The sequence below is a fragment of the Asterias rubens genome, chromosome 2 (assembly GCF_902459465.1).
Source record: "Asterias rubens chromosome 2, eAstRub1.3, whole genome shotgun sequence".
In the NCBI taxonomy this organism is placed as follows: domain Eukaryota; kingdom Metazoa; phylum Echinodermata; class Asteroidea; order Forcipulatida; family Asteriidae; genus Asterias; species Asterias rubens.
The window spans coordinates 22110201-22134375 of record NC_047063.1 but is presented as its reverse complement, the minus strand read 5'-3'; the positions used below and the strand labels follow the sequence as shown (position 1 = coordinate 22134375).

The window sequence follows — 24175 nt, the reverse complement described above, 5'->3', positions numbered from 1 at the left end:
CGTATCCAATAACAATAACAAATACTAATAATCATTTTTCATTAGGAACCAGACTATTTTGTTCTTCCAGCCCCATGTCAAAGTTCCAGTTAAACCTAGTTAAACTGGGTTTAACTGGAACTAGTTGAAAACCAGTTGATAAACTAGTTAAACACAGTTAAAACCAGTTGGTTTAATATGGAAAATGGACAGAAACCAACTGGATTATAATTTCAACCTAGTTGAACACAGTTAAACCTAGTCCAAACCAGTTGGTTAATATGGAAAATGGACGAGTTTGGTCACTAACCAGTTGAACCAGTTGACCCCAGTTAACTAGGTTCAACTGGAATTTTGACCTGCGGCCTCGGTTTGGTAACATTGATATCAGTGGGAGAAATTCAAGATGGCTGCTCCATGATAATGGTCAATTGAACAATACAAAGATGAAATCTAATCTTCATTTGCACCAAAATAGTATGGAGGACTTGTCAAAGGAATGACAAGGACAGCATTCATAATCAATTTGATTCAGAAGGGGATGATTGAAATGTGTGGATGTCTAATTATTATGTTGTTGGCAATTATGGCTAAATGTCCATGAAAACCACCATTAAAGGCACTGGACACACTTGGTAAATACTCAAAATATACAAATATATAGCATACAAACTTACTTGTTAACGAGCAACAGAGAGCTCTTGGATCGTATAAAACATTAAGAGAAATGACTCCCTCTGAACATTTCTTCCTCCATGCTCTGAAGTAACAAGTTTTTGAGAAAGAGGTGATTTCTCACTCAAATATTTAAATCTGAGTAAAAGCTTCAGGCATGAAACCTTTCCCATGCATCTGAAAGCCTACAGTTCTATTCAACAAGGGTTTTTCTTCTTTAATTATTTATTTGCAACTTTAATGGCCAATTGAGCAAACATTTTCACAGGTTGTATGAAATTAAGATGCACCGAACAATTATTAAAAGTGTATACACTGTCTTTGAAACCCCAAAACAAAAATGTGCATAATAACATAACAACAATTAGATAACAAATCTATTTCATAAAACCATAGATGGTATGAATGGAGTTCTTGCTGCAGCCACTCCTGATGAAATATATCACGAACAAGCCTATCCCTGCGGCTCAATCTGTACAGAAAACAGAAGAAAAAGAAAGAAAAAAAAAATTAATCACATCTTGATAAACAACTCTCTACCCATGCAAAAATCATTTCCAATTTTATAGTTTAGACATTTAAAAAGAAATGTGGCAAAGAAGAAATAGCAACAGATCTTCCACACTCTGAATTGTTTTATAAATAGGATAACGCCCGAAAGGAAAAGATTGTGGTTATACAGACTGTTTGAGGCCGAAATACCTCTGTGATGCATTATGCTAATACAGGCAGAAGTCCTTCAGTTTTTGTGTCTGTACAAATCAGATGCTGTTCATGATGCGGATCAGTTAAAGCAATCGCAGAACACCGGCAATCAGAATTGTCCAAAGGCCCACACTTCATGTATCACAATTAATATATAAAATAACAAACCTGTGAAAATTTAGGCTCAATCGGTCAGCGGAGTCGGGAGAAAACAACGGGAAAACCCACCCTTATTTCTGCACGAAACATGTGTTTAAAATAAATCTGTCATTCTCGATATCATTGTTTTAATGTTTTCTCAAAAAGTAAAGCATTTCATGGAATAATATTTCATGGGAAGTCTTTCACCATTTCCCTCTGTAAACCCTGTAAGTTATTTGTAAATCTGTGAACTTTAAATTTTTGTTCTGTTAGGCAGTGTCCAATGGCTTTAAAAAAGCAGAAGATGTTTTTGAAGTTCTTTTATTTGCATGTATGGACCCAACAGATTCAAATTTATCAGTTTGGCTCAGACATTTTATTTTAACAAGCGGACCTTGACTGCAGCAAACAAAATCAAAAATGAAAAACAAGATTTCATAAATAAAGTGCAAATGTAAACCTTCTTTTCTTATATCACAGACTGTAACTGTAGAATTGTGTGCAGTGAAAACAGTTACACATTCTCCTTCCAGCAAAATATTTGAAAACACTCCAACTCATTTGTTGCAAAACATCTATTTGAAAATTTCTCAGCTGTGAAATATATCTGTAAGCCACAAAAATAATAAAACCACAAAGTAGGTTCCAGGCAGGCCTGTTTATGGGAAGAAATATCAGTGTAGGGTATTTCTAAAATATGGCAAGTATGCAATACACGAAACTGCAGCACCAATCAAGGCAGCACTCGACAGCCAGTCGCCTTGAGATCTACCCGCGCCCTTAAAAAGCCTCCTAGACTGGGTTCATAACCAGGTCAGTGTGTGCACTTTCACAAAGCTGCGCCGTTCAAGAAAAGGTTGCATGCATATGGGGATGGCTATTGCTACGGACTGCCCCAAGCCAGAGTATGTCATCTAGGGTTTCAGATCAGTATAGCTCTGCAAAAGCTTGCGTTCTCTCAGCCTTTATGTGTGTGTCTCTCGTGAGAGAAAAAGCTGGTTGGTTTCACATCACTTAGCGCTTTGAAGGCTCTGTGGGGTTTGGTGCCACATATTTGGAGCCCTTTGTAATTGGGTTCAAGAGTGCATTATTTAGGCCAGGTCCAAGGCCTCCTGGGTTGCAGAGGCACCTAGGAGTGGAGGGCTATGGACCTTGTCCGACCCCCAAACCCCCCAGCCCATGAACTCTATTGCAGACAGAAATGTCAACCGAAACCTAGTGGACTCCCGAGGTCTGACAAGCATCTAGTGATGGGTTCAAGAAGACTTCTGAAATAGTATGTAATTGGATCACATACTGTGGCCGAATTTATGATTATGTGCGTTGTTCTCTGCTGTAAATTGCCTCTACTTAAGGTATAACTAAAATATTCATTAGCAAAACTGAAAAAACACCCACAGAATTACAAATATTTAGACACTGATTTATTACAATAACCAAATAACACCCTTTTTCCATTCAAAGGACATTTGGTTGGAAACCAATGCTCCAAAATTGTATCTTTCTAAGCTAAAATTCATCACAAACACAAACATTTTAAGTACACTTTTGGTAATTCTCAAAGACAAATATCCACACTCATATCATCCTAATAACCTGTGAAAATTGTGGCTAAATTCCCAATGAAGTTGGAACACAAGAAATTAATGAAGAAAAAAAGGCAATTGTTGCACAGAAGCCTTTCTCAGATTCAAACTTGGGGTTGAAAACTACCCCTTTCTCTTAAATTACACTACTTCATATGGAGTCGTTTCTCCCAATATTTCAAAAGTATCAAGTTTTATTTAAATAGGCCCCTACTCATTTACTTGTAAAGTAATCATAACAAGTTGACCCTGCCTTTACTTTAACCATAACCCACTTTCCTTCAAATGAGCAACAGAAAAACTTTCCTTCGTCAGAAGCTTAACTTATAGAAATACAAAAAGTGATTTGACTGACCTTATTTAGCCTCTGAGAAATTTAATGAAAACACACATATGCCTGGGACACATGCACCCAGGGGACTTAATAATATAGCCAAGGGGTTCGCCTTGCCCTTATATGACCAACTGTCTTAGGTCATGGGTTTACTATTAATAACACAGGATAAACATACAGCTTGTGGTAGCTGGTGCTGATGGACTAATATAGGTCACAGTAGGTCAGCAGACTGCTCTATGGAATGTCTAATGAAGGTTCTTTGTCTGGATGCAGGAACAAAGAACAAGAATTACTTTGTCTGGGAAGAGGGTACAGTGGGGGGACCTTGCTGAGTCAACCACCAGTCAATAGTCACACTGTTTGAGCTTTGCAGACTCTTTAACATCTGTCTGGTGTATACAGAACTCAATAGTCCCAACAAAGAAAGATTGTGTGAAGCGAACAGATATGACTATAGTTTAGTATAATAATATTCTCTGTGTGTGAAACTTTGGAATTTCTGTCAGCTATAATAAAAGGATTGTCTCTTTGTAATTCAACTCAAAGACCTCTGTGTAATTGCCTGTAGGACCATGCTCAACAGGTTTTTCTCTGAATACACTCAACAATAACAGGTACTGAACAAAAGATACTGGTACCCAGTAGAACTTTTTACTCTTATTATACAACCAGTTTATTTCTACTTGCATACCGAACACGAGTGTCAGCTGAGTGCAGTAATTTTCCATTTGTGGAGTCACAACTTATTAGCCAGAAGCACTCATATAGGCCTGCAGGATTCAAACAAACAAATTAATTTGGTATGTGGAAATAAAATGTTACTGTTGTGCGTTGGAAGGGTTGGCAAACCTTTTCTTGCCATAAGGCTTACTTAAGCCTGAGAATGCTTTGTGAGAGCGAATTTGGTGCAAGAGTTATCCCAAAGCTCAACTAGTCCAAAATGTTCGTTGCAACTTTGTGACATCAAATTTTGCATTTGCATTTTCTCAAGTTGATTGGCTGTTGTGCTTTAATTGTTGAAAACTAGGGGGGGGGGCAGGAGGTGGTAGCCTCCCACCCTTGCACCAATTGCATAAAGCATAGATGTTAATGACAGAGAAATAGTGCTTAGCAGTAACAGGTTACGAGCCAAAAGACAACCTATATTTGTTTGAGACAAGTTCCCGGAAGTTGTTTCTCCTGATATTTAGAAATTGCTAAAAACATTATCTTATGAAACTGGGCCATGTGTCGCAGACTTACAAAACATGTCTAGACTAATAGACACTGTCCCAACCCCCGATGTGATACCTTTGTACTTTCATGATGCGCTTAAACCGCTTTAAATTCCAGTCACACAATGAAAGATCCTTCAAGAAATCCCTCAAGTCTGAGATTCGAACTGATTTAGAGAACCCTAGTAGATACTTGCCTGTTACAATCATATCGAATAGCCTTCAGGCTTAGAAGTGCAACATAAAGTGCACTATTTTGTTGACTAAGAAATTAAAGGCAAAGTTGGTTTCTGGAATTGTCTGATTGTTTTAATCCTAGACATATACAACAAAACAGGGTACAGTTTTGAGAAATGGACCCCCTCACTTTAAAGCCTTTAATGTCAACAGCTGCACTACTTCTTACCAAGTCAGTTTTTATGGTCATTCATTTTTGGCGGAGTTACCAAAAATATACCTTCAGGGGTTGATTTCACAAAGAGTTAAGACTTAATCTCGGGTTAGGAGGAGTAACTCATCCTAACTTAGGACTGGCCATGCGTTTTTCATATCTCCTTTGAGTCCTAAGTTATGACTAGTCCTAACTCTTTGTGGAATCGACCCAAGACCATTTAAGGATCTTATAAGGCTTCTCACTTATTTATTTGTTCGTTTATTTATTTGATTACGCATAAAACAGTGCAAGCATCAATAGAAGACAAGGATTTTTTTCTTCATTTTTGGATGTTGAGAAAAGTCCCTGAATGGGGAAAAACCACAAGATCAGGTAGGGACTGAACACCCAATCCACATGCAAGGCTCTGGTCTGAGGTGGGATTCCACATCATGATGTGCACAGCTAGGAAGTGTTAAATAAAGTTGGAGATATATTCTAAAGTTTGGCATCCTCACAATCATCAGTCGGCTGCCCAGCATGCAGGCGGACACAAGCTTTCCCCATCCCATCTCAATAAGCACCCACACAATGAACATTCTGAATTGAATATTCAAATAAATTAAATTAAATCATTATTATTATTATTGTTATAATTTTTTCAATTTATTTATTTCAATTTATCTCTTTCATCACAGATTACAAGTTTAAAGTGACAATTGTTTTCCCTTGTTATTACCATAATCTACTTTTCCTTTCAAGGAAACAAAAAACTGTTTTTGTTTCTCTCAACATAAATGTGCCAACAACAGGAAGTATGGATTGGGGAAGACCACTTTATTCCATCAAAATATTGAGTAGGCCTAGTAGTATTCATTACTGAATAAATGGTTACAAACTTTCCATATGGAAACGCCTCATATCAGTGATTACCTCAATAGAGTTCTTGAGTATCGAGAATGATCTGCAGTTGCTTCCTTATTTCACAACATATGGAATCCGAAATACAATTGGGTAACAAATTGCAGTACATTCAGGTTTGATATAATTCAAACAATCATTGTTTGGAAACATCTGCATTTGCACCAATAAATATTGGCAAGATGATATAATTTGGCACAAAGTATCCCAGTACACATTTGGGTAACAATTTAGATCTACAATCATTGTTGGGTAACATCTACATTTGCACCAATAAATCTTGGCAAGTTAAAACTTTTTGGCACAAAGTATCCCAATATACATTTGGGTAACAATTTGCAGTATTTTCATATTTCATATAAAATCTGTACTCATTGTTTGTAACATCTGCATTTGCACCAATAAATCTTGGCAAGTTGAAACGTTTGGCTCATTGAAACCCAGTATCCAATTGGGTATCAATTTCATATTTTATATAATAGTCAACAACATACTAATTGTTTGGTAATCATCTGCATTTGCACCAATAAATCTCAGAAGGGTACAATGTTTTCATCTTGTGTGGTAATTCAACGAAGCCAGTCTATAAATAACGGAATATTGAATACAATGATGTAAATATAGTGGGTACAAAGTTCACTGTTGGGAAAACTTTTGGTGACGAAATCCTTCAGTTATGCATTGTGCCTGTCACACGCTGGTCCTCCTGATGGTGCTGTGCAGCCTTTACATTAGTAGGACTTCCAGTTGAACAATGGTGTTGATATAATACACATGTGATTATCACGAGGCCAGGCCCTGATATGCGCTCCGATCGCAATTCCTCCAATGGAAAAAGTTCATATTTCATCATATGACTCAGAAGTGGATCAAACTTTTGGCACAAGCAAGAAATAAACACCATTGTTATATATGATAACAATTTTGAATTGTAAGCAACTGGTTTTCTAATTAGGGGAAGAAAAAAAACCCCACACATATATACGATGGCCTTAATGCCCGATGTGTGGCAGAGAGGAGTGTCCACAACAAATGTTCCCATACTTTACTACCCTTTTCATCTTGTACAGTAGAAGTACCCCCTGAAATCTTCTAAAGAATTCCTCGGATTCCAAAATAAGACACAATAGGAGGGGGTGGGTGGGCCCTGACACTTAACCAGCACCAAATGAACAATGGAGCAATCTCCATGGGTTTTGATGCTGATACAAATTGCAGTGATTTTAAGAGATGTATACCATTTGCATAATTGTCTATCTTTGAGAAACTTAACAAGACTTTGCAGATAGGTTTTTGAGCAGGGAAACCATTTTTTTAATTTTTTTTTATTTAACGTTTTTAACGTTTACTTCTTAAAAACTTTATGTTAGAACAAACTTTCCTAAGAAGTGTATTTCCTCCAACAAATTCATACTGTGCCACAATAGAATGAAGCACTAACACGCACAAAATTCTTCACACATCATGAACTGCTATTTGAGTTTGTTTCTTTTCTTTGTGCCTGGAATTCCACAATGTTTAAAAAAAAAAAAAAAAAAAATAGCCGTTGCCAACTAAACAAAATCCCAAGGAACCTGCGATTAAAAATGCAAAAAGTGGCATTCGTGTCACGTACCAACAACCCTTGGAAGTCTTTCTCACATACCTCAAGTGTTTCATGGAACTTGTGAGAGGAGTTGAATGTAACCGGTACCTTTAAATAACTATATAAAAAGGCATTCCTTTAATTTGGATGCATAACATTTACTGAATTACATACAGAGTAAGCATTATTCTGAGGAACCTTTTACGCCGATTGTAAAAAGCTTGAGGGTTCTTTAGTTTGCACTGAACTGAGCCATTTAACCAATTCTTCTAATAATGTTCTACACTTGAATTGTCTCCCCTCGGTATAATAGAACTTAAATTCCATTATTGAATGTCCTAAACAGTGATGTCTTGAAGAGGCCAGGAGGATTGAAGTGCAATTTAGCTTTCTGAAAGGCACGGTGTACCCTCTTTCGGCAAATTCCAAAACTCGTGATTGAATCGCAAATCGGTAATTCTGATTCGTAGACTTGTGGACAAGTCGTTACATGTTTGTTGCAGCGACCCTCAAGTTGCTCTCCCTCATGAGACTGCCAGCTCTGTCATCATGAGAGCAGAAATCTCGGGGGACCCTGCAGTCTCGCGTGGAAAGCAAAATTACCATTGAGAGCTGTCACGCTATTACCTAATCATAGTGTTAGCCAGAGAGATGTGTGTTTTTTTTTGACACCCCGTTATAAATGTAGATACCCTGTTTCATCTATCATTTACTTGTAAATGTATTGTAAGTGAACAATTTGGACACCCGGTTTGAAAATTCCCAGCAAATTTAGACACCCATCTACAAAACCTTGACCACGATAACATTTCAACAACTTGTACACGAGTCTATGTGATTCGTTGTCGAAGTCTTCGCGATGACTCCACAAAAAAATTCGCAACCTGGCCGCCTCTGATGGCAGACAATCCTTCAACAACAGAAGCTGTGTGTAATCCCCATGAGATTCAGCTGGTGTTTACCCTATAAATAACACTATGCTTAATGTACTATACTCTGCACCAAAAATAGCACTGGTATGCCAGGGAGGAACCCGATGTCCAATCACATTTCATGTCCAGTCTCTGAGTGGTCTATTATTGACAGACCAACGAAAATATCAAGTTAATCCGTAGGGACAGTGTTTAAACACCACTTTGTAATCCTCTTTTAAAAATGGGTATCCCTTCGGAATTAGGAATTATCCAACTGCACTTTACAGACATTAGCTTGTTGACAATATTGCTACAACTGATAAAAAGGCTATTTAGAGGAAAGGTTTTTTGATAAGCTATGTAAGACAAAGGTTGCGTGCTTTATGCTGGATGGAACCAGTTTGCGCTGAACCCTCCTCCCCCCCTCATTTTAACTGGGGATCTCTTAATATTAACTGTAAATCGTCAGGTCGATGCAAAACTATTGTGTATCCTAAAATCTCATGCGTTTGAAACCGTCAACATTTTGTCTTTCCCTTGGGTGCTCAGCGTAATCTAAACATCAAAATAACCCACTGATGAAGAATTCCTGAAATTGTCAACAATCTTTAGCAAGATAATGGCACAGCTACATCAAGACGCAAGCAAAACATCTTCACCCCGCACTCTTCCATTTACAATCTCGATAAAAACAAATGCATTTAATATTTGCCATATGGATTCTTCCCGTCTCCTACGACAAATAAAAAAAGATTGAGGGTCTCAGACAGACTGACTGTCCTCATCCCTCGGAGAACTTCATTTATTTTGTCCATCCTAAAATGTCCTTAGTGCAGACAGCCATCTATGGCTCATTATAATTGGAAATTTAATTAAAGCAGAGTAGAATCTTTGCAGAAATGCAGAGTCACCGGCCGGCCCGGCTGAAGAAATATCTGCAGCATTTATGCTATTCATTTGTGTGGGTTCAATGAAGTGTCACACAATGCCATATAAGGAGAGCTCAGTGATCAGAGCAGAGGATTGGTAGCCAGTCTAAGAACAGAGAGGTTACATACTGGGCATACGTAAATCAGGTGTTTCCAACACCTGGGGGCTAATTTTCCTGCAGCTGTAGTGTTATGCCCCCCCCCTTCAAGAAAAGTATCAAACATTTTGCAGTTGAACAAACAGTAGGGAGGGGTCATGAGAGGCTGTGTATAGGCTTATACGTAGATTGGCTTATACGTAGTAGATTGGTTTTGCTGATTCACACTAACAGGCAAAAAAATAAAGAAAGATAAGCCTACAATAAAATTCACAGATGAAAGTTTCAGCTGAAGATAGTGTCTACTTGCTGAGCTTAAAGGCACTGAACACATTTGGTAATGGACCCTTCCATGAAATATGCTAATTATATTCACGCATGCGTACAGACCCTGTTGGTTGGCAAACGCCATAGAGTTGTGCACTAAGCAGACGCGCCATCGCGTCTGCGTCACGCACCCATTAGCCGTGTACAAAACAGCGCGATGTTCCCTCATTTTGCCTACCAAAACGTTAGTGTACACGTGCTAGTTGCAATTTACATATTTCATGGGAAGGGTCTATTGTCAAAGGCCAGTCTTCTCACTTGGTGTATCCCAACATAAGCATAAAATAACAAACCTGTGAAAATTTGAACTCAATTGGTCATTGAAGTTGCACAAATGATGAAAGAAAAAAGGCCAGAAGTCTTTTATTATTTTAGTGAGAAATTACCTCTTTCTCAAAAACTATGTTACTTCAGAGGGAGTCTGTTCTCAAAATGTTTTATACTATGAACAGCTCTCGGTTGCTTGTTACCAAGTAAAGTTTAATGCTAATATATACTTTTAGCAATTACCAATTCTGTAACGTTCCTTTAAACAAAACTGTTGTTGAATCCATCCATATATAGCGAAGCTGGTCCCTGCATTCCTGGTTTAGTTTATTTTTCCATCTCTTGGTTTTGTTATATATTTAGATCCCAAGATGGCTGCACCACGATAAGGTCTAACCAACATGACTATATCAATCAAGTACATCGCAAAAAGGGCCTATGACTGCTAGCCATATGGGTTAAGTACAATAATGGCCACATGATGATCCAGACCAGGCACGAGGGGAAATTACTCGCTTCTAAATACAGCACTGCCCCAGACAATATGTCTCGCTACTTGTTGAGTGACTAAGGAAGGAAAAAAAATGAAAAGAAAAAAATCTTAACCATGTCAGCCAAGAGTTGCTGTTACATATCTGGGCTCGAGTGGTGTGACAGAAACTACGGTTAGGGTTGACCTAGTATTTAATGTAGTCTTCACAATGAACCCTTGCCTGGTGTGCCCGACTGGTGAGCCCAACATTGAACTTATCAACTTTACAAAAGGGGAGAATGAAGGTCAAATATTCTATAGTCTAGAGCTGGCGTAGCTACATGGGTGTGAACAGCTGCCCTTAAGGCCCACTAAAGTAACCCTGTACTTGAACCTAATGAGGGGTGTACACTTACTAATTTGACCTGGTTTTTGCAGCCATGAAATGTCTGGTACCAGTTTTGTGTTCTCAGGTTGTAAACACTACACTTTAAACAACATAATTTGATCAAAGATTGGATAAAGGGACTCTTTATGATATAGATTTGTTTATCTTTTCATCTCGAGAGAGAGAGAGAGAGTTGACAGTGCAAATGCCAAGCAGACAACAGCTGATCTCTCTGGCTGTGTGAGTGTAAAGCCAGGCACCTCATGTATTTTTAAAATTTTATTTATTTATTTTAAAACCATATTTATCGAAAGTGAGCCATCCAGCATAGCTGATCATTTGGGGTCCTCGCAAAATATAAAAATACCTCAAAATCAAGCTTTGACACCGTGTATGAAAAGAAAAATAAATAACTAAAAAAAATTAACAAAAACATAACAGAACAAACGAACAAAATTAAACGACCTAACAGCCAACCACAAAAAATTGCTTTATATAAATAGAAAAAGGACACGAGCGCCCCCCATCCTCCCAATACAGACCATGAACAACTTGGACATCCAGTTTTTAAATTTGGACACCTTTTTACAAAATTATGGCTAAATCACTTACCCCCTTGCCATCAAAATGAGGTTGAAAAAATGCACAAATAAATGATTCAATACCATAAAAAGACCCCCCCCTCCCCAAAGTAAGTATTTAAAAAATAATAAAAAAATTATAATAATAATATAAAAAAAAAAAAACACAATTAATAACAAAATAAAAACATAAATAAATAAATAAACAAAATAATTAAATAAATACATAAAAAGTATATGTCTGGTTATATCACTTGTGACATTGCACATAACTTAGCAATGAAGATTAATACACATCTTTAAGATCACTCTTAGCCCTTTGTGAAATTGAACCGCGCTTCTAGCACCGAGTGAATGATGTGCTCACTTGGGTGCCATTGACTACCAACTTGCAATGACGTCACGCACCAAGCACTTTGCATAAAAGCCCCAGCCGATCTCCATCAAGCCCACCATACTGCTCTCATATCTCACGCAATTGGTCCTATGACAGGCCTATGATAATGAACTTGACCGTTCTGGTTCACTGGTCAGACATTGATACTTATGCTAGGAATTGTGACAAGTCTACAGATAGCTCTCTATGGACATTCACTGTCAATTTAAATGCAAAGTAAATCTTTGTTTCTTTTGAGTCGTCCAATTGTTTTAATCCTAGTTGTCAACAATAAAATTAACCTGTAAAAATGTCATTTCAAAAGGTGGTCGCGTTTTTGAGCATGGCGAATATCTCCACACAGGAAGAATACACCCTAATGACAGCCCCTGCTCAAATGTTTAAAATATAGAAATAAAACAAATGAATTACTTACATTTCAAGGGTAGACCTATGGCCTAATGCAGGGAGTCTTCTCAGATGTGTTGTCAAATCTCTCATCTGAAGATGAAAAAGAAAAAAAAACAGGCAAACCCTGGTTTCAATATTCAAAGCCTTCGTATAATACCATTTTGTTTTCACCTCTACTAAAAAGAACATTGGAGCAATTTTAAGAAAGAAAACATTAAAAGACTTGCTTTATATGGAGGAAGAACATTGGTACAACTGCTTCGAGTTAGCTTTAAGATTGACAAAACACAAAAACTCACAAAAGCCTTTCTTTAAAACATGGAGGAATAACATCAGAGCAAACGTTTTGAGTTTGTTTTAAGGAAATCAAACAAGAACTGCTTGAAGCATTGCTTTAAAACCATAAGGTACAACAACACTAGGTTCAAGGATAATATAATCTCCTTTTTCATTTTGCCTCCAACATTTACCATATTAATGCCAGAGATCAAACAAAACAACAATGTTCAAGCATTTAGGAGCAATGTTGAGGTAACTGAGGAATTTTACTCATTCAGACTTGAAATGACAAAAAGGTGTAAATTTGGTAAGCCTTTGTTAGAAGCCTACAGCAGCTTTCAAAAGTATAAAGCATGTTGACAAAGGTTTCACTTCAAAGTAATGCAGTAATGTAAAAAGACGTCATTTTTGAGCTCCAACATTTTAATCTGAGAAGTGTTACTGTCACTTCACTGTCAGTAACATTTCTCAGATTGATTGTGTAATCCTTAGGGGTTGTTCTTCCTGCTTGGTTGGATATAATCACTCTGGATTTTCAGTGATATCTCAAAAATGCGACCTTTTGAAATGAAATTTGTGCATGTTATTTTTTATTGCATACAATATTACATCTTCCTATACCATCTTCTTATACTGTGCAGAAACCTCCCCTGGAGTAAACTCGTACATCCACCTTCATAATTTATCGGATTTAAACAATCAAACTGATGCAAAAACCAAAGGTATACTGCTTTATTGCCTTTGAAACAGTTTCAAGTCAAACTTCACCCAACTGCCACCAATTTGTCCAACAAATTACCAGGAATGTGTGCCTCAATGATCAATCTTGAGTCTTGTCTCAGTCTGGTTTACAGTGTATCAATCCATATCAATCACACCAACCCTTTTACTACCACACTGTAGGGCCACTTAAGGCAATTAGCGAACCCCACAGGGATTCCAAAACCTATGCAGGGAGAGGAGCCATTACCATGCCTTGTCTGGTTCATCTAAGGACACAATCCCTGCACTGCATGGATTGCAAACGAATACTAAAATATTTATAGAGAGCCTTGTTCAAGGGCCTCAAGATGCTTTATAGATGAAAAACACTGAAGCAAAAAAGTAAGTGCAAAGTAAGCCAAAATACAAGTCACAAGAAACAAGTCGGTAAAAACAATAAGTATTTTTTACTCAAAGCCTAAAAATAAACCATAGGGACACTATATGATCTTCCTTTCAATAAGGGAACTCAGCAAACTCTGACAGTGTGACGTAAATGTCAAGCTGGCAACAGCCAATCTCTCTCATACAAACATTGGTTTAACGGCTATAACGATTATGAATTGCACAAATCAAGAACTTCAGTAAATAGACAGACAATACTTATTCCAGTCATTGAGAAATTAGCAGTTAGCTTGGAAGGACTTGAACCCACAATCTTCTGATTGAAAGTCCTGTAGTCTAACCACTGGACCACACAGTGACCACGTTGTATACTGCCACGGTCGAGATACCAGGCGCTGTTTTTTTGAAAATAGTATGGCATTAACAACTAAAAATATCCATAATATCAGCCTTGATATCGATATGATTGGATGTTTTAAACATCATTAGAAATACCTCACAGACACTATGTGTTAAAGTGCAAACTCTTCTTCACATTTGTTTGATGAGCAAAACAAGAAACAGTTTTGAATGTTGGCAAGAAGTGCCTGGCTTCAGCAAGTAGTGTCGCAAACGATAGAGACAGTTCCATTATTACCAAAATTCCATACGTTAATTACATCCCGGCAGAGAGACTAAAATGTAGTTTGGGGTCACTCAGGCTCTTCCTTAATGACTTCTGGAAGCCACTGTCTCGAGACAGGAAAATACTTCCAAACGTTCATCTGAATTAAGAAAAGACACATTTCGATTCTGTAATAACAACATTTCGACTATTGAGCAGCAGTTTCCTTTCCATACCCACTGCACAAAATAACAACATTTCCAGATGTAGTGTTGCTGAAGAAACTCAGAAGTTTTATTATCAGATTCCAGGGGCGAGTATTTCTTCATTTGACAAAACAGGCGAGTACCGGAATTGGGTTCGAATCAACACAGACTTTGTGCCATTATGTACCAATATAGCTGCAATGTTTACACTGAGGCTGTTTTGTAAAAAGAATTCTTTGCTATTTTTGACACATAACACTTAGCATAGTACAAAGTCAGCTACTGAGAGTCAAATCAAAAATAACAAAACAAACATTTACGTACCTGTCATTGAAACCTATATTTGTAGCATTTATCGTATTTCTGAGGCAGTCATCAAATAAATGCACACACAATCAAATTAGCAAAAACATAAAAAGAACAATTAAAAAACTACAGAGGACTGTGTAGCCTGATGGGGAGCCAAACAAGAAACACAGTTTCTGTCTAGAGGCTCTCGTACCCAGCTCGGGAAAAGATGCGACATGAGAAGAATGTGCAGCTATTTCTTCTAAGCATTTTGCTGTCATCAAATTTGACTAAAGAGACAAACCCTCAGCCTTTATTCCCATTATCTGCCCTTACTGTGACCTACATGTACACGAACTTCAGTTTCAAAACAATAAGTCAGTTCAATTTCTCCGAATGACTGATGCTTCACCTTTCTAGGTAAACAAACCCAACATCCAACAAAGCAGCGACAGTGCTGAGTGGGAAAAAATGAAGGACGAAACCTCTTACAAAACCTCTCCAGGGTGAACTTGGGCGGACTTCAAGTAAACTCTATTGCTAGTTGACCTGTCATGGGGGAGGCATAGTTGAAATAGTTTGAATCAATTGTTTGGCAAACCTCCAAAAACACAACGCACCATCGTCTACATTGTCGGTGCTGGAGGGTTCTTGTTGAAACTTCTTGATTTCTTTCTTGGAGGTCTTGGCAAAGATTAAGAAACTTCCGATAACAACTTGTTCCTATCACTTCAGGATATCCATAACAATGTGGGAAAAAACATAGCTCTTTTGGGAGTTGATTTTTTGTTTTCAATGAAGAGGAATGTCACAGCGTGCCAAGAATTTGAACTAAGAGGAGTCTAACACCACTCGGCATGCCATGCCAGAAACTTCTATTATATGCAAATTGTTGGAGATGTTTGACCAATACCTAACGATCTAAACTTCTGTATCCGATTCAACTAAACCGAGTGGAGGCAGGGAGAGTGCTCAATTGTTACAAATTGTTCTTGTTTACTGCAAACAAAGTGGAATTAAAGTAAAAACTGTAGCTGTATGGCGGCGCTGACACCATACACTTTCAAAGTTAACATTGACAACAAATCTGAGAATCTGTTATACTTGTTAATTCTATAAGGAGATAAGTTCATGTTTTGGGTCCTTATTGTCAGTTTGAGTTTACACTCTTCTACAAAGTAGCCAAGAGGGCTCAAACTTTGGGGGACAAACTATACACACAGTTTCACAAATAAATTGTTTTTATTTCAACAAGCATCAGAAGATTTATCTCATTTGTCTAATGGGTAAGAATACTTCAATAAAACACAGAATTAAAAAGATCTGTGCCCGTTGATTTGATTAAAGGTCAACACTTATAAATAATTTTATTTTGAAATATTTTAAAATTAAAGATACACCATGGTAAACAGAAACGTGACGTCAAAATTCGCTTCGGATCTGCATTCGCAGAAAGTATGAGCCCAGCTTTAGTGTAAAAGACAAAGCCAACCAACTCTACAGTCAAGAAGTATTGTATTGCGTGTGATGATTAAACCAGTTGACCACTAATGTAAGCTCTTTACCTTGACTTTAATAGCACACTTGACCTACCAGAGTGTATGATGGCAGTACATGATACAGACTCCATCAAAGTACGACTTACTCATAGTCAAGGATTGCTTTAAGGGGATATGTGTCACGCCTTCCTAGGGGCCAGTACGCCCAGAATAGCACAACCAACTGAATAAGGACTATGTCTGACTTGATGAAGGGGGTCACTAGAAAGAGGAGGAGGGGGGTAGGTCCATCGTAAGTTCAAGGCAGTGTCAAAGGGTTCAGAAAAAGCACCTGATTATGAGCTGTGTTGCATAAACCATTTAGATACTGATTTCTGACGAAATAACCACGATATTTGAGCCTTATAAATAACTTCTTAGATAAAGTTTGCCTCCCTGATAGGAATCTGGCCACTGAAGAATATTTTTTTGCAAAGTGCGTTTAAGCTGGGCCTTGCAGCATTTTTGGGGTCAAGACATCCTCAGTATCTGATTAAGAGTTCAGATTCAAGATGACACCTTTCCTTTCTTCGTAAGATTCCTGATAACTTTGTTTAATGTCTCACAAACAGGTCAAACGAAACAAAAGAAATGAAATACGTAAACACGGCTCAAGAATTTCAACGATTTTCAGCTTTGAAAGTACTTGTAGGAAGTAGGTCACTTTCACATTTCAAGATGCTTAGCTAGTTTCTTAAAGTTTAAAAGAAAGTAAACAACTAAACTTGAGTAAATCAGCTGTTCATTAGTAAATTAATTTTTCAAGCAAAATATTTAAAAGACCAAAATAAAAGGTCACCATAAAAAATGAAGCACTTCAACAGCTGTTCACCTTTAGGACAATGTGAACGTCACAACTGAACTTTTATCGAGTCAAGTCTTGGCCACAAAATGTCAACAACAAAAAATCTCTGTCGCAAAATTACAATAATCACATTTATTTCAATACTATTAAATATCCATTTACGTCCGTAATTACTTAAGACTATTGTTAGAATCTGAAAGGGTGAACGCTGAATGACATCCAAGACTGACGTTAATAGATTGGGTTTCAAACTGCAACGACGGTAGTCATTCGTCCCCCAACAAAAGGAAGCTTCGGCTGGGTGTCACCCTCAGCATCTTGACTCCGAGCACGTCTTGGATTCACCCTTCAGCTAAAGGCAGTCGGCTCAGCTTCAAATGTCAACATTCTTTCTACTTGACCAGTAAAATGTTTTTAAAAAAAAACAACATTTCAGATCTCCATGGCAGCGTGAACTGGGGGATTTACTTTGACCTTAAAAATATAAAGGGTAAAGTGTTTGTGCCTAGGTATGACCCTTTCAAAATATCCTTCTAAGGGAGAGGGAAAAAAAACCTATTCAGAATCAGTCGCAGAGTAGCTCGTTCTAAAACAATTAAAAAGGGATCAAACTAAAAATAGCAAGGGATTTCTTTGCCAACCTAAAGACCTACGGGCTACGGTAACATTTTGCGCCCCCAAAAATACTGCGCCACAAATAGTAAGTCATAAGCCAATTGACCTTTAGCTGAGTAAAATGGAGATTAAGTGTAGTGACAATTAACTGCGTTTCATAGAAATTAGAAACTGGTTGTTTAGAGGTTGAAAATATGTTCTTAGAACTGCAGCTGGGTTTTTTGGGACCAGATGTTGGCCCTCAGTTAAGTTTCACCAACAGCACTTTTTATTTTATTTTTCATGCGACCTTTGTCATGCAGGTAAGTTAAAAAATCAGTGGGAGTCCAGGAGGTGCACACAAATCCTGCCCTCTATTACTCATGGAAGATAAAGCCAATTCGGCCCGATTTAATAAAGGGTAATCACTCCAAAAATTAATGTCCCTAAAAACTTCCTTGGTCTCTAAAGAGTGGAGAGCTGTTGATGGTATAAAACATTGTTAGAAATGATACCCTTTAAAGTAATGTACTTTTAGAAAAAGAGGTAATTTTCACTGCAAAGAATCTGAGACAGGCTTCAGGCATGAAGCCATTCTGAGGCGTCTGAAAGCACACATTTCTTCGCAAAAAGGGTGTTTTTTAATTCATTTTTGTGTTGTACAAAAAGTACCCAAACCCTTTAATGACAGACTATAGGCCTGAATGTCAAATACTGCAAAAAACAATGACCAGCATATATCAATAAAACAAAGAACAATTAGCATAGATGCCAGACATTAACGAGACGGTAATGTCTGATTAGGTCCCACCTAGTGACCTAGACAAGTCCAATTAAATCTGTCTAAAAACTTGATGAATAATAATATGGCAATCAGTTACCGCTGATGACGAATTGTATCATTGTTCACACGTCTTTGAGTTTTCTCAACACCTTGTGTTTTTGTATGTTGTTGTTGTGGTAGAGGCTATAATTTTAAACATATTTTCTTTTTTCCCTTACACCGATGTGTATTAAAGGCAGTGGACACTATTGGTAATTGTCAAAGACTAGCCTTCACAGTTGGTGTATCTCAACATATGCATAAAATAACAAACCTGTGTAAATTTGAGCTCAATCGGTCATCGAAGTTGCGAAATAATAATGAAAGAAAAATAACACTTGTCAAACGAAGTTGTGTGCGTTTAGATGGTTGATTTCGAGACCTCAAGTTCTAAATCTGAGGTCTTGAAATCAAATTCCTGGAAAATTACTTCTTTCTCGAAAACTATGGCACTTCAGAGGCGGCCATTTCTCACAATGTTTTTTACCATCAACCTCTCCCCATTACTCGCCACCAAGAAAGGTTTTATGCCAATAATTATTTTGAGTAATTACCAATAGTGTCCACTGCCTTTAAGCACTGTATACTAACAGTACTTTCCACTAACATCTATAATTTTAAAGCAATTTGGGTCAAAAACACAAATGAACAAAATTTACTGGTATTTTTTAAAGCTTTAGCTTTTCAATTAATGTGTGGCAATGAAATTTTTAAACAAAATTTAGTGTGTTTTTTAATTGAAAGACCTATTTTCCTTGCATTTTACATATTCAAACAAAATTCAATTAATTAGGGGCCTATGTTTTCTTAAAAAATTGTATCCACACTTGATTATGAGAAAATGTCAGAAAGATACTTGATTTATTCCATGCAATCTGTTACGTTTAAACTGATTGGATTCTTATCTCCAACTAGTTTGTATTCTACTTGCACTTTCTTTACGTACGTCGTTGTGTCTTCCCGACCAGAGGTAAACAATCTATAAATACAAATAAAACACAGTATGATGGGTTTTGGGCAACAGGATAGCTTGCCTGTAACGATGTTGGTGCAGTAAGCCTGGATCTATCAGGTTTCATTGCTAGTAGGCTAAAGACGAAACGTAAGGGGGGTGGGGGTTGTTGTCTGTTTTTGTGTACGTGGTAGCGCACATGAAGACAAAATAACAACTTGTTTTGCACTTGTGTTGTTTTGAATGCCGTCCTTGTCAGGTGTTAATACATAAGGAAGGAAGTGTAAACAAAAGTCGGAATGGTAGTATTTATTTGTTTTTATGGATCGAGTATTCAAGCACGTCCACAGGAACCATTCCGTTGAACCGCTGGAACATTCTATCGAAACATTCAAAAACACTAATTATTTATTCACTTTTTCCATAGTGGTGCAAAACGTAAGCACACGAAAAGGGCATGCTTACCCTCCAGTTCTCACCATATGAAAATAAATGACGTAACAATGTAAATTCATTGTGATCCCGCAAGATGGCTGCTTAATTTCTTGCTAACATGTGAAATATGCTTATGCTTTAGCAAAATGCCTGCTACAGTTAGCAAAAAAACTTGCTTACCGATTAGCAGTGCTATGAGGTTGGGCCCAGGATTGCTCTTGTACATTCAGCACACTTGTGCGTTCTAACATCTGTATCTGTATTGTTAATTGAGCCGGCAAAAAAAATGTATAAAGACACATCACACCAGCTTTGCGCATTGTGTGGATGGGATGGCTTAATTTTTGAAGTGCTTAGCGAGAGTATCTTTGAAGATACCTAATGAGTTGCTGGAAATCACACTACCGGGTAAGGTGTTCCAGTCCTTGATGGTGGCCGAAAAAAAAAAACTGCTGCCGTAGATTTTGGTTGAGTGACGAATTTGATGGAATTGGAGATTGTGTTTTCTGGAGGGTCAAGTGGAATGTTGTGCAAAGTCTTAAAGAGGGATTTCATAACGCTTTATATTAGGGATCCAACAGATTGCAGGCATGTGCCCTAGCAACGATTTTTGGCGCCTAGAACGTACCAAACTTTTGAGACGCTCCATAACAGTTACTTAACCAAATCAAAATTGCTTTTTTAGAAAGAGTTATTGATAATGTGGTTAAGAAAGGTGTGGTCAGTAACTGAACAAAATTTAGTTAGGACTCGGTGAAGCTTGGCTTTTGAACCCATCTCCCCTCTAATCCTGTTGACAGACAAGAGACAGAACAATGGAGTAAAAAGATAGGAGCATTATGATTTTTTTTTTTTAAAGCTTTCAAGTTAATATGTGGAGGTTGGGTTTAGATCTTAATTGGTTCGTCTGGAACATTCCAAAGTGTGACACTGCCCTCGACTAGCCTAGACCATTTTTAGATAATAATGTCTGGTTGAAGAAAACACAATTAAAAACCCAATGCCTATGAAGACTGCTATGGTTATGCGTTGATTATCACACGTAGACTTGACAAAATTGGGATATTGATTGATTTCTTAATTTGTTTATCTGGAACCTTCAAGAGTGTAACACAAGATCATAAGATAATGATGTCTGCTTGAAAAATAAAAAACATGATAAAAAGTTAATCAAAGAAATTATTATACGCTAAAAAAGAAATAATTATTTCATTATTTAAATATTTGGAGATTGCATGATTTCCAGATAGGATTGTCTGGAATATTCCAGAGTGCATACTGCTCTAGACTAAACTATTTTTAAATAAGGATGTACAGTAGAAACCACCCCCCCCCCCCCCCCCCCAAACAAAAAAAACAACAAAATGGCCCCAATGAGGACTGCCTTGATTATACGTTTAGTATCACACGTAGACTTGAAAACATTGAGAGTTTGATTTCTTAATTGGGTTATCTGGAACCTTCAAGAGTGCGACCTGGACAAGACCATTTTTAGAAAACGGTTTACGATTAAAAAAAACCCAAAAACAAACAAAGACCCAGCACTCATGAGGACTACTGTTTAGTATTACACGTAGACTAAAACCAATCTGGGTTGAAAGACTTCCAGGATGTTAAGAATCCTGCTGAGAAGGAAACTTGGAAAATAAAAACAAAAGACTAAAATAAACAAAAAATTGTATGTTCAGATGGCCACTTGAAGTGAAACTTGCTGTTTTTTGAATGGCAATGAGTCACATGAAAGTTGAATGGATAAGAAAAAAAGTTCACATATGCATCAATGTGTAATTAAGTAAGATTTGAAACTTTGCATGATGGAAATATGATAAAGTTTGCAGTTACACCATGTGGTTGATAATCTTTAAATGAGTTGGGGGTGTGAAAAAAAACACGTTGGTTTCAACTCGACCGAACGGATTGAAACGTCAAGTTAAACCAACAAAAGACTATTAGCCTTAAATACTGATGTGTGTTAGCACTGTATACTCATCTAGGCATATTACTCGGGTGGGATTCAAACCCACGACCTTTGCAATTCTAGAGCAGTGTCATACCAACTATAGACCACCAAAATTGCCCGGTAGCTAAAGGCAGTTCAAATCCTACGTTTTAGCAGCGGTACCGCAACGATTTAATTGATGGTAAATTTGCATCAGGTATAAGGAATACTTGACCAATATGCCCCGATGTGTGTTAGCACTGTATACTCAGTACTTTCCCTGAGATCTGTGACAAAAGGGCATGGTACAAATTCTAAAATTCTAAAAAATACTTAAACACTGATTCTTTATCAAATGCAGACATGGAAGGTGGTTGGGGGGGGGGCAGTTAAGGAGTCGAATGTGTTGATGCAGTTCACCAGAAGGTTAAGTGGTTCATCTGTGCCGTCTTAAGATGCAGCATAGAGTATCTTGTAGGAGTGATGTGTGTGTGGGATGCAGATGGGTTTGCTCCTTGTGATGAAGATGAGAAGGAGTAAGTGGGAGGCTGACTGGCTCAAGGGAAGGACTTGAATCATAGGAGACAAACAAGTTGATACAAGATGACTAGACGTCAGCTGGAGGGATCGATTGGTTACTCACAATTAAATGAATGACTCCCTATCTTCGATCAGCGCAGTTAGTTTGTATAATCTTTATAAGGGTCTGGGTACATATTACAGAATGTCCACATACTTACATTAAACTTAAACAGTTGGAAGATAACGATAGTATAAAACTTCCCTTAATATTACTTGCTGAGGTGCTGTACTTTTTTAGTCTCAGTTTTAGCATGTAAACAAGTATTAACAGGTTATGGTATTTTAACATAACATACCATAACTGGTTGTTACGTTTTTTTCATGCTAAAATAATTTTCATCTCATTGCAGACTCAGACGAAAAAATTTCTGTGACATTGTTTTACTCATTTCTCAAAAACCACAGCACCTCAGCAAGTAAAATTTTAAGGCATGCTTTCTACTATCATTATCTACAAACGGTGTAAGTTTAATGTAAATGTGTGGACCTTATGTTTTGTGTTAAAAAAAGTACCCAAATCTTTTAAAACAATGCAATTTTACCTCAGCAACATGATATTTCCAAAACTAGAACCTCCAAATACAAGCAGTCATCCATTCATTGTATGTTTTTAAATCTTTTTAAATGCAGCCCCCAGTCCCACTAATAATGCATATTTCTGTGTCAGCTCATCCATTTTAAAATCTTGTCAATTGCTTTTTTGTCTTGAGAAGAAAAAATGGGTAGGGATGCTCCTCATGCATTTCTTGTTTCCTTACTTAAAGGAACACGTTGCCTTGGATAGGTCGAGTTGGTTTTTTTGAAAAGCATTTGTAACCGTTTGTTGTAAAATGCATATGGGTAGAAAGATGTTGTAAAAGTAGAATACATTGATCCACACAAACATATGCCTCAAAATTGCACGGTTTTCCTTTTACCTCGTCGAATAACACGGTTGGCCATTTATGTTGACTCCCATAAATGACCGATCGTGTTAGTTCGCAAATCAAAAGGAAAACCACGCAATTTCGAGGCAAATTTGTGTAGATCATTGTATTCTACTTTAAAACATCTTTCCAACCGTGCATTTTATAACAAACGGTTACAAACGCTTTTTATAGACCAACTTGTCCGATCCAAGGCAACGCGTTCCTTTAATACAGCGCTATAGAATGAAATATCAGGATGTGTAAAAAGAAGTTGTGATTATTGCTGCTAAGTGGGAACAAAGCCAACACCACAATAACTTAAAACAGATGTCAGCTCCTTTGGCCAATACAAACACGGACATTTTATCTATTTAGTCTATTAAACAAATAGGGACTGTGTCTTTGTAAATTCTACATCTGCCAATGTTTTGATTCTCTATGCTATTTTTAGCAATGCAGAGAGAAGTGGTTTTGGTTGTAAAAGCTGACAGGGAAGGAGTTAATATTGAGGCCTTTATAGGGAAGAAATAATACATTTGGTTATCACTCTTAAAATTAATGCAGATATTTTTTAAGCATTACTTTCTGCTTGAAGACCCTGGAAACTATTGATTATTGTCAAAGACCAGTCTTCTCACTTGGTGTATCTCAACATATGCATATAATAACAAACCTGTGAAAATTTGAGCTCAATTGGTCATCAAAGTTGCGAGATAATAATGAAAGAAAAAACACCCTTGTCACACGAAGTTGTGTGCTTTCAGATGCTTGATTCCGAGACCTCAAAATCTTATTCTGAGGTCTCAAAATCAAATTCGTGGAAAATAACTTCTTTC

At 37.3% G+C, this 24175-nt stretch overlaps 1 long non-coding RNA gene across 3 annotated transcripts in view; it reads right to left on the bottom strand.

Moving 5' to 3' along the window:
- Nucleotides 1-743: 743 nt before the first annotated feature.
- The window catches only part of LOC117307175, a 35938-nt gene continuing 12506 nt past the window's right edge, over nucleotides 744-24175 (bottom strand). Inside the window, exons 1-4 of one of the 3 annotated variants that reach the window (XR_004521045.1) lie at nucleotides 14800-15031; nucleotides 12305-12369; nucleotides 4115-4193; nucleotides 744-1126 (exon numbers count right to left, since the gene is read on the bottom strand). This is a non-coding gene — a long non-coding RNA (uncharacterized LOC117307175). Of the gene's footprint in view, nucleotides 1127-4114; nucleotides 4194-12304; nucleotides 12370-14799; nucleotides 15032-24175 lie in introns of those variants that run through there. The other 2 variants (XR_004521047.1, XR_004521046.1) reach the window with 2 other exon arrangements.